This window comes from Dipodomys spectabilis, unplaced genomic scaffold (genome assembly GCF_019054845.1).
Source record: "Dipodomys spectabilis isolate Male_0828 unplaced genomic scaffold, ASM1905484v1 ptg000043l, whole genome shotgun sequence".
Taxonomy (NCBI): Eukaryota; Metazoa; Chordata; class Mammalia; order Rodentia; family Heteromyidae; genus Dipodomys; species Dipodomys spectabilis.
This window is the reverse complement of record NW_024870720.1, coordinates 26,271,251-26,282,569: the sequence shown is the minus strand read 5'-3', so window position 1 is coordinate 26,282,569 and position 11,319 is coordinate 26,271,251.

Sequence of the window (11,319 nt, the reverse complement as noted above, 5' to 3'; positions counted from 1 at the left end):
TGCTGGAGGAATATCAATACCAAATTTCAAACTCTACTACAAAGTCATAGTAATCATAACAGCTTGGTACTGGCACAAGTACAGACCTCAGGACCAATGGAATAGAATTGAAAACCCAGAAATGAACCTACAGACCTATAGCCATCTAATCTTTGATAAGGGAGTTAAAAAAATAGAATGGAAGAAAGACAGCCTCTTCAGTAAATGGTGCTGGCAAAATTGGTTAACTACTTGTAGAAAACTAAAACTAGATCCTTATATATCACCCTGCACCAGAATCAACTCCAAATGGATCCAAGACCTTGGAGTCAAAGCAGACATTCTGAAAACATTACAGGTTGGAATAGGAGAAACCCTAGGTCTCCTTGGCTCAGGCCGAAATTTTCTGAATAGAGACCCGGAAACACAACAAATCAAAGCAAGGTTGGACAAATGGGATTGCATGAAGTTGCAGAACTTCTGCATGGCAAACGACATAGCCAGCAAGATCAATAGAAAGCCTATGGATTGGGAGAAGATCTTCACTAGCCATACAACGGACAAGGGTCTCATATCTAAAATATACTTGGAACTCAAAAAATTAAACCCCTCAACAAGAAAGCCTCAAAGAAACAACTGCCCAAAAAATAAGTGGGCTAAAGACTTGAAGAGAAACTTCTCTGAAGAAGAAAGAAGGATGGCCAATAGACACATGAAGAAATGCTCGATCTCCCTAGCCATAAAAGAAATGCAAATCAAAACAACGTTGAGATACCACCTCACCCCAGTTAGTATGGCAAAAATCAAGAACTCTAATAACAACAGATGCTGGAGGGGATGTGGACAGAAGGGAACCTTATTTCATTTTTGGTGGGAGTGTAAACTTGTTCAACCACTTTGGAAAGTAGTATGGAGGTTCCTCAAAAGACTTCACACAGAGCTCCCCTATGACCCAGTAATCCCACATTTGGGCATTTACCCAAATGTTTACAAACAAGACCACACTAAAGCTACCAGCACAACTATGTTTTTTGCAGCATTATTTACTATAGCTAAGATATGGAACCAACCCAGATGCCCCTCAGTTGATGAATGGATCAAGAAAATGTGGTATATATACACAATGGAATTCTATGCCTCCATCAGAAAGAATGACATTGCCCCATTTGTTAGGAAATGGAAAGACTTGGAAAAAATTATATTAAGTGAAGTAAGCCAAGCCCAAAGAAACGTAGGTCCCATGGTTTCCCTTATTTGCAATATCTAGTGTATGTATGAGTCAAGCAGAAAAGGTCAGATAATGTGATGTTAGGAAAATGAACCCTTAGATATGTATTTAAATGTTTTTTTTTTCTTTCATGCATTTGTTTCTAACGCATTTATAAGATTATTTCTTTGTTGCTTTGTATGTCCTTCCCCCATGGTATAACTCCTGCTTTCACTGTATTTGATGTCGGTATAATTTGTGGAGGGGAATGGGGAAAAAGAAGTCGTTTAAATAAGGATACAGGTGGACCCGTTGCAACAATGAGATGTATAAGTTGTCATGTTGAAAATGAACTTTACAACTTTGCTGGGGGGGTGGTAGTGGGTGAGGATTTGGTGGGGGCGGCGGAAGGGGGGTGGTGGCTGAGAAGGGATGGGAAGGGGAAACAAAGAAGGAGGCTACAATGCTTGATAAGAAATGTACTCATTATCTTGCCCATGTAATTGTAACCCCTCTGTATAGTATGTTCACAATAAAAAATAAAAAAAAGTAAACAGAAGCTACAGAATGGAAAAAATAATGTTAAAACAATTTTGCCTGATCAGATTCTGTATCATCATAAAGGTAGGCCCTTCTTGAGCTAGTTTTTACCTCCACAATCTCCCCTTACATAACACATGCCACTTCTGGGAGTTGAGATTCTGCATAAGAGAGAAGAAAGTATATTTGTTTTTCTGAGTCTGGCGTATTTTACTAAACATGATGATTCCAGATTTGCTCAATTTTCTGTAAATGACATAATTTCTTCTTTGTGGATGAAGCTACATCTTCTAGTATCTTCTTCAAATTATTTTTTAGTGTTTTATTTCTTTTAATGAATTTCATCTCATTAATTAGGTTTGTTTCTATTTCTTCAATTTTTTTTTTAGGAAGGATGGTATTGTGAGTGGAGTTATATTTCTGATATATTTCTTAATCTGGCTGCTATTGGTATACATAAAAGCTACTTTTTTGTTGTTGATTTAATATCTTCCTCTGGTTCTAATATTTTTTAATGGACTCTTTAGGGTCTTTTTAGTATATGATGCTATCATCTGAAAATAGAATAAATTCACTTTTTCTTTTCCTATATGTATGCCTTTTCTTTCTTTCTCTTTCCTCTTGCCCTAGTTAAGAATTTAAGCATGGGCTTAGAAAGTGGCTCAGTGGTAGAGTGCTTTCCTTGCATGTATGAGGCCCTGGGTTCGATTCCTCAGCACCACATAAGGAGAAAATGCTGAAAGTGGCACTGTGGCTCAAGTGGTAGAGCTCTAGCTGAAGAGCTGAGGGACAGTGCCCAGGCCCAAAGTTCAGGCCCCACAACTGACCAAAAAAAAAAAAGAAAAAAGAAAAAAAAGAAAAAGAATTTAAATACTATATGAATAACAGCAAAGAGAATAGGCAACTTTGTCATGTTCCTGACTTTTGAGAAAGTTATTTCAATTTTCTCAATTTTGAACAATTTTATTGGCTACCAGTTCATTCTGTATAGAATTTATTGGGTTGATATATGTTCCTTCTAGTTTCTTTAGGGTTTTTATTATGAAACATAGTTGAAAGTTGTCAAAGGTTAATTTTTGTCCTTGATTCTACTTGTGTGCTGTATTATTATAATTACTAACATATATTGATTTTTTGCATCTTTGGAATAAAACCACCTTAAACAGGGTTTATGGGTTTTTTTAATGTGTTACTGGGTTCAGATTGAAACTATTTCATTATTTTTTAAATAAGTTTTTATTGTGAAACTACTGTACAGAGGGGTTGCAGTTACATGAGCAAGGTAATGAGTGCATTTCTTTTTTTTTTTTTTTTTTATTGTTGAGTACATTTCTTATCAAGCCTCCTCCTTTGTTTTTCCCTACCATCCCTTCCCTCCCACCTCCTCTACTACACTTCCTCCACTCTCCCCTCAAATTGTAAAGTTTGTCTTTTGACATTGTGTCTTGTACATCTCATTGTTCCAATGGGTCAACCTGTATCTCTATTTAAATAAGTTTTTTTCCTTCCGCTCCCCAAATTATACCATCATCAAATACAGTGAAAACAGGGGTTATACTGTGGGGGAGGGACATACACAGCAATAAAAAAAAAATCACATGGTACCTTATAAATACATCAGAATCAATAGCAAGAAAGAAAAAAACACTCGTGTCCTTATCTGGGGGTTCATTTCACTTAACATCATCTTTTTTTTAATTTTTAAGATCTTTTTATTTTTACTTTTTATTGTTATTGTAAAGGTGAGGTACAGAGGGGTTACAGTTACATAAGTTAGGTAAAGAGTACAATTTTTTGAAAATACCACCCTATCTCTTGTTCTCTCTCAGTTTATGGCATTTTACATCATCTTATCCGACCTTTTCTGCTTGTCTCAGACATATACCAGTTATTGCAAATAAGGGAAACCATGAGATCTATGTGTCTTTGGGGCTGGCTTACTTCACTTAATATAATTTTTTCCTAGTCTTTCCATTTCCTAACAAATGGGGCGATGTCATTCTTTCTGATGGAGACATAGAATTCCATTGTGTATATATACCACATTTTCTTCCATTCATCTACTGAGCGACATCTGGATTGGTTCCATATCTTAGCTATGGTAAATAATGCTACAATAAACATAGTTGTGCTGATAGCTTTAGTATTTTTTTTTTAAATTTTATTTTATTTGTGAACATACTGTACAGAGGGGTTACAATTACATGGGCAAGATAATGCATACATTTCTTACCAAGCATTGCAGCCTCCTCCTTTGTTTACCCTTCACCTCCCTTCCCAGCCTCCTCCCTCCCCCCCTCACCCAATCCTCCCCCCCCTGCTCCCCCCCCACCGACATTGTAAAGCTCCTTTTTGACATGACAATTTGTACTTCTCATTGTTGCAACAGGTCCACCTGAATCCTTAAATGACTTGTTTTTCCCCATCTCCTCCATAAGTTATACTGACATCAAATATATTGAAAGCGGGGGTTATACTTTGGGGGAGGGACATACAAAGCAACAAAGAAATAAAGTTATAAATGCGTTAGAAACACATGCATGAAAGAAAAAAAACATTAAAATACACATCTAAGGGTTCATTTTCCTAACATCACATTATCTGACTTTTTCCGCTTGACTCATACATATACTAGATATTGCTAATAAGGGAAACCATGGGACCTGTGTTTCTTTGTGCCTGGCTTACTTCACTTAATGTAATTTTTTCCAAGTTTTTCCATTTCCTAACAAAAGGGGCAATGTCATTCTTTCTGATGGAGGCATAGAATTCCATTGTGTATATATACCACATTTTCTTGATCCATTCATCTACTGAAGGGCATCTGGGTTGGTTCCATACTTAGCTATGGCAAATAATGCTGCAAAAAACATAGTTGTGCTGGTAACTTTAGTATGGTCTTGTTTGTAACATTTGGGTAAATGCCCAAAAGTGGGATTGCTGGGTCATAGGGGAGCTCTATGTGAAGTCTTTTGAGGAACCTCCATACTGCTTTCCAAAGTGGTTGAACAAGTTTACATTCCCACCAACAATGAAGTAAGGTTCCCTTCTGTCCACATCCCCTCCAGCATCTGTTGTTGTTAGAGTTCTTGATTTTTGCCATACTAACTGGAGTGAGGTGGTATCTAAATGTTGTTTTGATTTGCATTTCTTTTATGGCTAGGGATGTTGAGCATTTCTTCATGTGTCTATTGGCCATCCTTCTTTCTTCTTCAGAGAAGTTTCTCTTTAAGTCTTTAGCCCACTTGTTTATTGGGCAGTTGTTTCTTTGAAGATTTGTTGTTGGGGGATTTAATTTTTTGAGTTCCAAGTATATTTTAGATATGAGACCCTTGTCCGTTGTATGGCTAGTGAAGATCTTCTCCCAATCCATAGGCTTTCTATTGATCTTGCTGGCTATGTCGTTTGCCATGCAGAAGTTCTGCAACTTCATGCAATCCCATTTGTCCAACCTTGCTTTGATTTGTTGTGTTTCCGGGTCTCTATTCAGAAAATTTCGGCCTGAGCCAAGGAGACCTAGGGTTTCTCCTATTCCAACCTGTAATGTTTTCAGAGTGTCTGCTTTGACTCCAAGGTCTTCGATCCATTTGGAGTTGATTCTGGTGCAGGGTGATATATAAGGATCTAGTTTTAGTTTTCTACAAGTAGTTAACCAATTTTGCCAGCACCATTTACTGAAGAGGCTGTCTTTCTTCCATTCTATTGTTTTAGCTCCCTTATCGAAGATTAGATGGCGATAGGTCTGTGGGTTCATTTCTGGGTTTTCAATTCTATTCCATTGGTCCTGAGGTCTGTTTTTATGCCGATACCAAGCTGTTTTGATTACTATGGCTTTATAGTAGAGTTTGAAATTAGGTATTGATATTCCTCCAGCAGTGTTCTTTCTGTTAAGGAACGTTTGTGCTATTCGGGGTCTTTTGTTGTTCCATATGAATTTTTGGATTGCCTCTTCTATTTCCTTGAAGAATGAGGTTGGAATTTTGATAGGTATTGCGTTGAATTTGTAGATAGCCTTGGGAAGTATTGCCATTTTCACGATGTTAATCTTTCCAATCCAGGAGCATGGGAGGTTTTGCCATTTTTTAAGTTCTGTGTTGATTTCCTTTTTCAAGATTTTAAAGTTTTCATCACAGAGGTCCTTCACTTCTTTGGTTAAGTTAATTCCTAGGTATTTTATTTTTTGTGGGGCTATTACAAATGGAGTTGCTTTCCTAATTTCAGCCACACTTTTCTCATTGTTGGCATACAGAAAAGCCATTGATTTTTGGGATTAATTTTATACCCTGCTACTTTGCCAAAGTTTTGAATCAGCTTGAGTAATTTGGGAGTGGAGTCTATGGGATTCTTTAAATATAAGATCATGTCATCTGCAAAGAGGGAGAGTTTTATTTCTTCTTTCCCTATTTGGATCCCCTTTATGTCTGCATCTTGTCTTATTGCTGTAGCTAGACATTCTAATACTAGATTGAAGAGAAGTGGAGAGAGTGGACATCCTTGTCTTGTTCCTGAGTTAAGAGGAAATGGCTTTAGTTTTTCACCATTGAGTATAATGCTGGCTGTAGGTTTGTCGTATACAGCCTTTATTGTATTGAGGAATGTTCCATGGATTCCTAATTTTTCCAAAACCTTCATCATAAAGGTGTGTTGGATGTTGTCGAATGCTTTTTCTGCATCTATTGAGATAACCATGTGGTTCTTATTCTTGCTCCTGTTGATGTGATGAATAATATTAATTGATTTGTGCATATTGAACCAGCTTTGCATCCCTGAAATGAATCCTGTTTGATTGTGGTGTATGATTTTTTGGATGAATTGTTGAAGTCGATTGGCCAAAATTTTGTTGAGAAGTTTTGCCTCAATGTTCATCAAAGAAATGGGTCTATAGTTCTCTTTCTTTGATGAGTCCCTGCCTGGTTTTGGGATCAGGTTATGATGGTTTCATAGAATGTGTTCGGTAGTGAGCTTTCTCTTTCAATTTCATTGAAGAGTTGGAGGAGTATTGGTGTGAGCTCTGCTTTGAAGGCCTTGTAAAATTCCGCTGTAAAACCATCTGGTCCTGGACTTTTCTTAGCTGGGAGGTCTCTTATTGCTGTTTCTATTTCAATGCTTGATATGGGCCTGTTAAGATGGTTTAACTCATCTTGGTTTAGTTTTGGCATGTCAATATTTGCTAGGAAAAGGTCCATTTCTGTCAAGTTCCAAACTTATTAGCATAAAGTTTTGAGAAGTATTCCCTTATAATGTTCAGAATCTTGGTTGTTTCCGTGGTGATGTTTCCATTCTCATCTCTGAGTTTATTAATTTGGGTGTGTTCTCTTCTTTTTCTGATAAGATTTGCTAAGGGTCTGTCAATTTTGTTAAGTTTTTCGAAGAACCAACGCTTTGTTTTGTTGATTCTTTCTATAGTTTTTTGGATTCTAATTCATTTAATTCTGATTTAATTTTAATTATTTCTTTCTGTCTACTGGATTGGGTTTTATCTTGCTGCTCTTTTTCAAGGAGGTTCAGATGTCTCATTAAATTGTTGGTTTCAGATCTCTCCAATTTGTTGATGTAGGAGCTCAGAGCTATAAACTTGCCTCTGAGTACTGCCTTTGCTGTGGCCCAGAGGAGCTGGTAATTTGTGTGTTCATTTTTGTTGAATAGCATGAACATTTGAATTTCCTTTCTAATCTCTTCCATGACCCACTCTTGATTCAGCAGTGTGTTGTTCAGCCTCCATGTGATACCGGACCTTCTTTGTTGGCTTTTGGTGTTGAGTTCTAATTTTATTCCCTTGTGGTCAGAGAGAATGCAAGGTATAACTTCAATGTTTCTGAATTTGGACAAGTTTGCTTTGTGGCCTAAAATGTGGTCTATTTTAGAAAACGTTCCATGTGCTGCTGAGAAAAACGTATATTCTGATGCTGCTGGCTGAAATGTTCGGTAGATGTCTGTTAAGTCTAGTTCATCTATGCAGCTGTTTAGATCTGCGGTCTCTCTGTTGAGTTTTTGCCGAGTTGATCTATCTAGTGGGGAGAGTGGTGTGTTAAAATCCCCAACAATTAATGTCTTTGGACCTATATGGGATTTGAGGGAAAGTAGTGTTTCTTTGATAAATTTGGGTGCTCCATTGTTTGGGGAATAGATATTTAGAATTGTAATATCCTCCTGAAGGAGAGATCCTTTAATTAGTATGTAGCGACCTTCTTTATCTCTTCTCACGAATTTTAATTTGAAGTCTATTTTATCTGATATTAGGATTGCAACTCCCACCTGTTTATGAGAGCCGTTTGCTTGGTAGATTTTGTTCCAACCTTTAACATTGAAAATGTCTTTGTTTTTACGGGCAAGATGTGACTCCTGCAGGCAGCAGATAGAAGGGTCTTGTTTTTTAATCCAACTAGACAGTCTATGTCGCTTAATTGGAGAGTTCAGTCCGTTAACGTTAAGAGATAGGACTGAGAGGTATTTGGGAGTTCCTGCCATGTTATCCACCTTCTTGGGGATTGCGAAAACTGGGTTCTTCCTATGGTTCCTGGCTTCTCAGTTTGGGTGCGGTTTCTTGGCCTTTATTGTGGTCTTGTTGGTTTCCTATGTGTAGGCCTTCTTTAAGAATCTTTTGTAGGGCTGGTTTGGTGGAGATGTATTGTTTCAATTTTTCTTTGCTATGGAAGTTTTTTATTTGGCCTTCAGTTATGAAGGAGAGTTTAGCTGGGTACAGTATTCTTGGTTGATAGTTGTTTGTTTTTAGGGCATGGCATACATCATTCCAGGCTCTTCTTGCTTTGATTGTCTCTGCTGAGAAATCTGAGGTGATTCTAATTGGTTTCCCTTTGTAGGTGATTAACCTTTTCTCCCTGACAGCTTTAAGGATCTTTTCCTTGGTCTGAGTTGATCCTGTGTGGATTATAATGTGGCGGTGGGATGTCCTATTCTGGTCTGGTCTATTTGGGGTTCTAAAAGCTTCTTGTATCTGAATAGGCCTATCTTTTTGTATGTTTGGGAAGTTCTCTGCTAGGATCCTGTTAAACAAATTTCCTAGACCATTAACTTCTGTTTCTAGGTGCTCCTCTCCAATTAAGCGACATAGACTGTCTAGTTGGATTAAAAAACAAGACCCTTCTATCTGCTGCCTGCAGGAGTCACATCTTGCCTGTAAAAACAAACACATTTTCAATGTTAAAGGCTGGAACAAAATCTACCAAGCAAACGGCCCCCATAAACAGGCGGGAGTTGCAATCTTAATATCAGATAAAATAGACTTCAAATTAAAATTCGTGAGAAGAGATAAAGAAGGTCGCTACATACTAATTAAAGGATCTCTCCTTCAGGAGGATATTACAATTCTAAATATTTATTCGCCAAACAATGGAGCACCCAAATTTATCAAAGAAACACTACTTTCCCTCAAATCCTATATAGATCCAAAGACATTAATTGTTGGGGATTTTAACACACCACTCTCCCCACTAGATAGATCAACTCGGCAAAAACTCAACAGAGAAACCGCAGATCTAAACAGCTGCATAGATGAACTAGACTTAACAGACATCTACCGAACATTTCAGCCAGCAGCATCAGAATACACGTTTTTCTCAGCAGCACATGGAACGTTTTCTAAAATAGACCACATTTTAGGCCACAAAGCAAACTTGTCCAAATTCAGAAACATTGAAGTTATACCTTGCATTCTCTCTGACCACAAGGGAATAAAATTAGAACTCAACACCAAAAGCCACCAAAGAAAGTCCGGTATCACATGGAGGCTGAACAACACACTGCTGAATCAAGAGTGGGTCATGGAAGAGATTAGAAAGGAAATTCAAATGTTCATGCTATTCAACAAAAATGAACACACAAATTACCAGCTCCTCTGGGCCACAGCAAAGGCAGTACTCAGAGGCAAGTTTATAGCTCTGAGCTCCTACATCAACTAATTGGAGAGATCTGAAACTAGCAATTTAATGACACACCTAAACCTCCTTGAAAAAGAGCAGCAAGATAAAACCCAATCCAGTAGATGGAAAGAAATAATCAAAATTAAATCAGAATTAAATGAATTAGAATCCAAAAAACTATAGAAAGAATCAACAAAACAAAGCGTTGGTTCTTCGAAAAACTTAACAAAATTGACAGACCCTTAGCAAATCTTATCAGAAAAAGAAGAGAACACACCCAAATTAATAAACTCAGAGATGAGAATGGAAACATCACCGCGGAGACAACCAAGATTCAGAACATTATAAGGGAATACTTCTCAAAACTTTATGCTAATAAGTTTGGAACTTGACAGAAATGGACCTTTTCCTAGCAAATATTGACATGCCAAAACTAAACCAAGATGAGTTAAACCATCTTAACAGGCCCATATCAAGCATTGAAATAGAAACAGCAATAAGAGACCTCCCAGCTAAGAAAAGTCCAGGACCAGATGGTTTTACAGCGGAATTTTACAAGGCCTTCAAAGCAGAGCTCACACCAATACTCCTCCAACTCTTCAATGAAATTGAAAGAGAAAGCTCACTACCGAACACATTCTATGAAGCCATCATAACCCTCATCCCAAATCCAGGCAGGGACTCATCAAAGAAAGAGAACTATAGACCCATTTCTTTGATGAACATTGATGCAAAACTTCTCAACAAAATTTTGGCCAATCGACTTCAACAATTCATCCAAAAAATCATACACCACAATCAAACAGGATTCATTTCAGGGATGCAAAGCTGGTTCAATATACACAAATCAATTAATATTATTCATCACATCAACAGGAGCAAGGATAAGAACCACATGGTTATCTCAATAGATGCAGAAAAAGCATTCGACAAGATCCAGCACCCCTTTATGATGAAGGTTTTGGAAAAATTAGGAATCCATGGAACATTCCTCAATACAATAAAGGCTGTATACGACAAACCTACAGCCAGCATTATACTCAATGGTCAAAAACTAAAGCCATTTCCTCTTAACTCAGGAACAAGACAAGGATGCCCACTCTCTCCACTTCTCTTCAATCTAGTATTAGAATGCCTAGCTACAGCAATAAGACAAGATGCAGACATAAAGGGGATCCAAATAGGGAAAGAAGAAATAAAACTCTCCCTCTTTGCAGATGACATGATCTTGTATTTAAAGAATCCCATAGACTCCACTCCCAAATTACTCAAGCTGATTCAAAACTTTGGCAAATAGTAGGGTATAAAATTAACCCCCCAAAATCAATGGCTTTTCTGTATGCCAACAATGAGAAAAGTGTGGCTGAAATTAGGAAAGCAACTCCATTTGTAATAGCCCCACAAAAAATAAAATACCTAGGAATTAACTTAACCAAAGAAGTGAAGGACCTCTGTGATGAAAACTTTAAAATCTTGAAAAAGGAAATCAACACAGAACTTAAAAAATGGCAAAACCTCCCATGCTCCTGGATTGGAAAGATTAACATCGTGAAAATGGCAATACTTCCCAAGGCTATCTACAAATTCAACACAATACCTATCCAAATTCCAACCTCATTCTTCAAGGAAATAGAAGAGGCAATCCAAAAATTCATATGGAACAATAAGAGACCCCGAATAGCAAAAACGCTCCTGAATGGAAAGAACACTGCT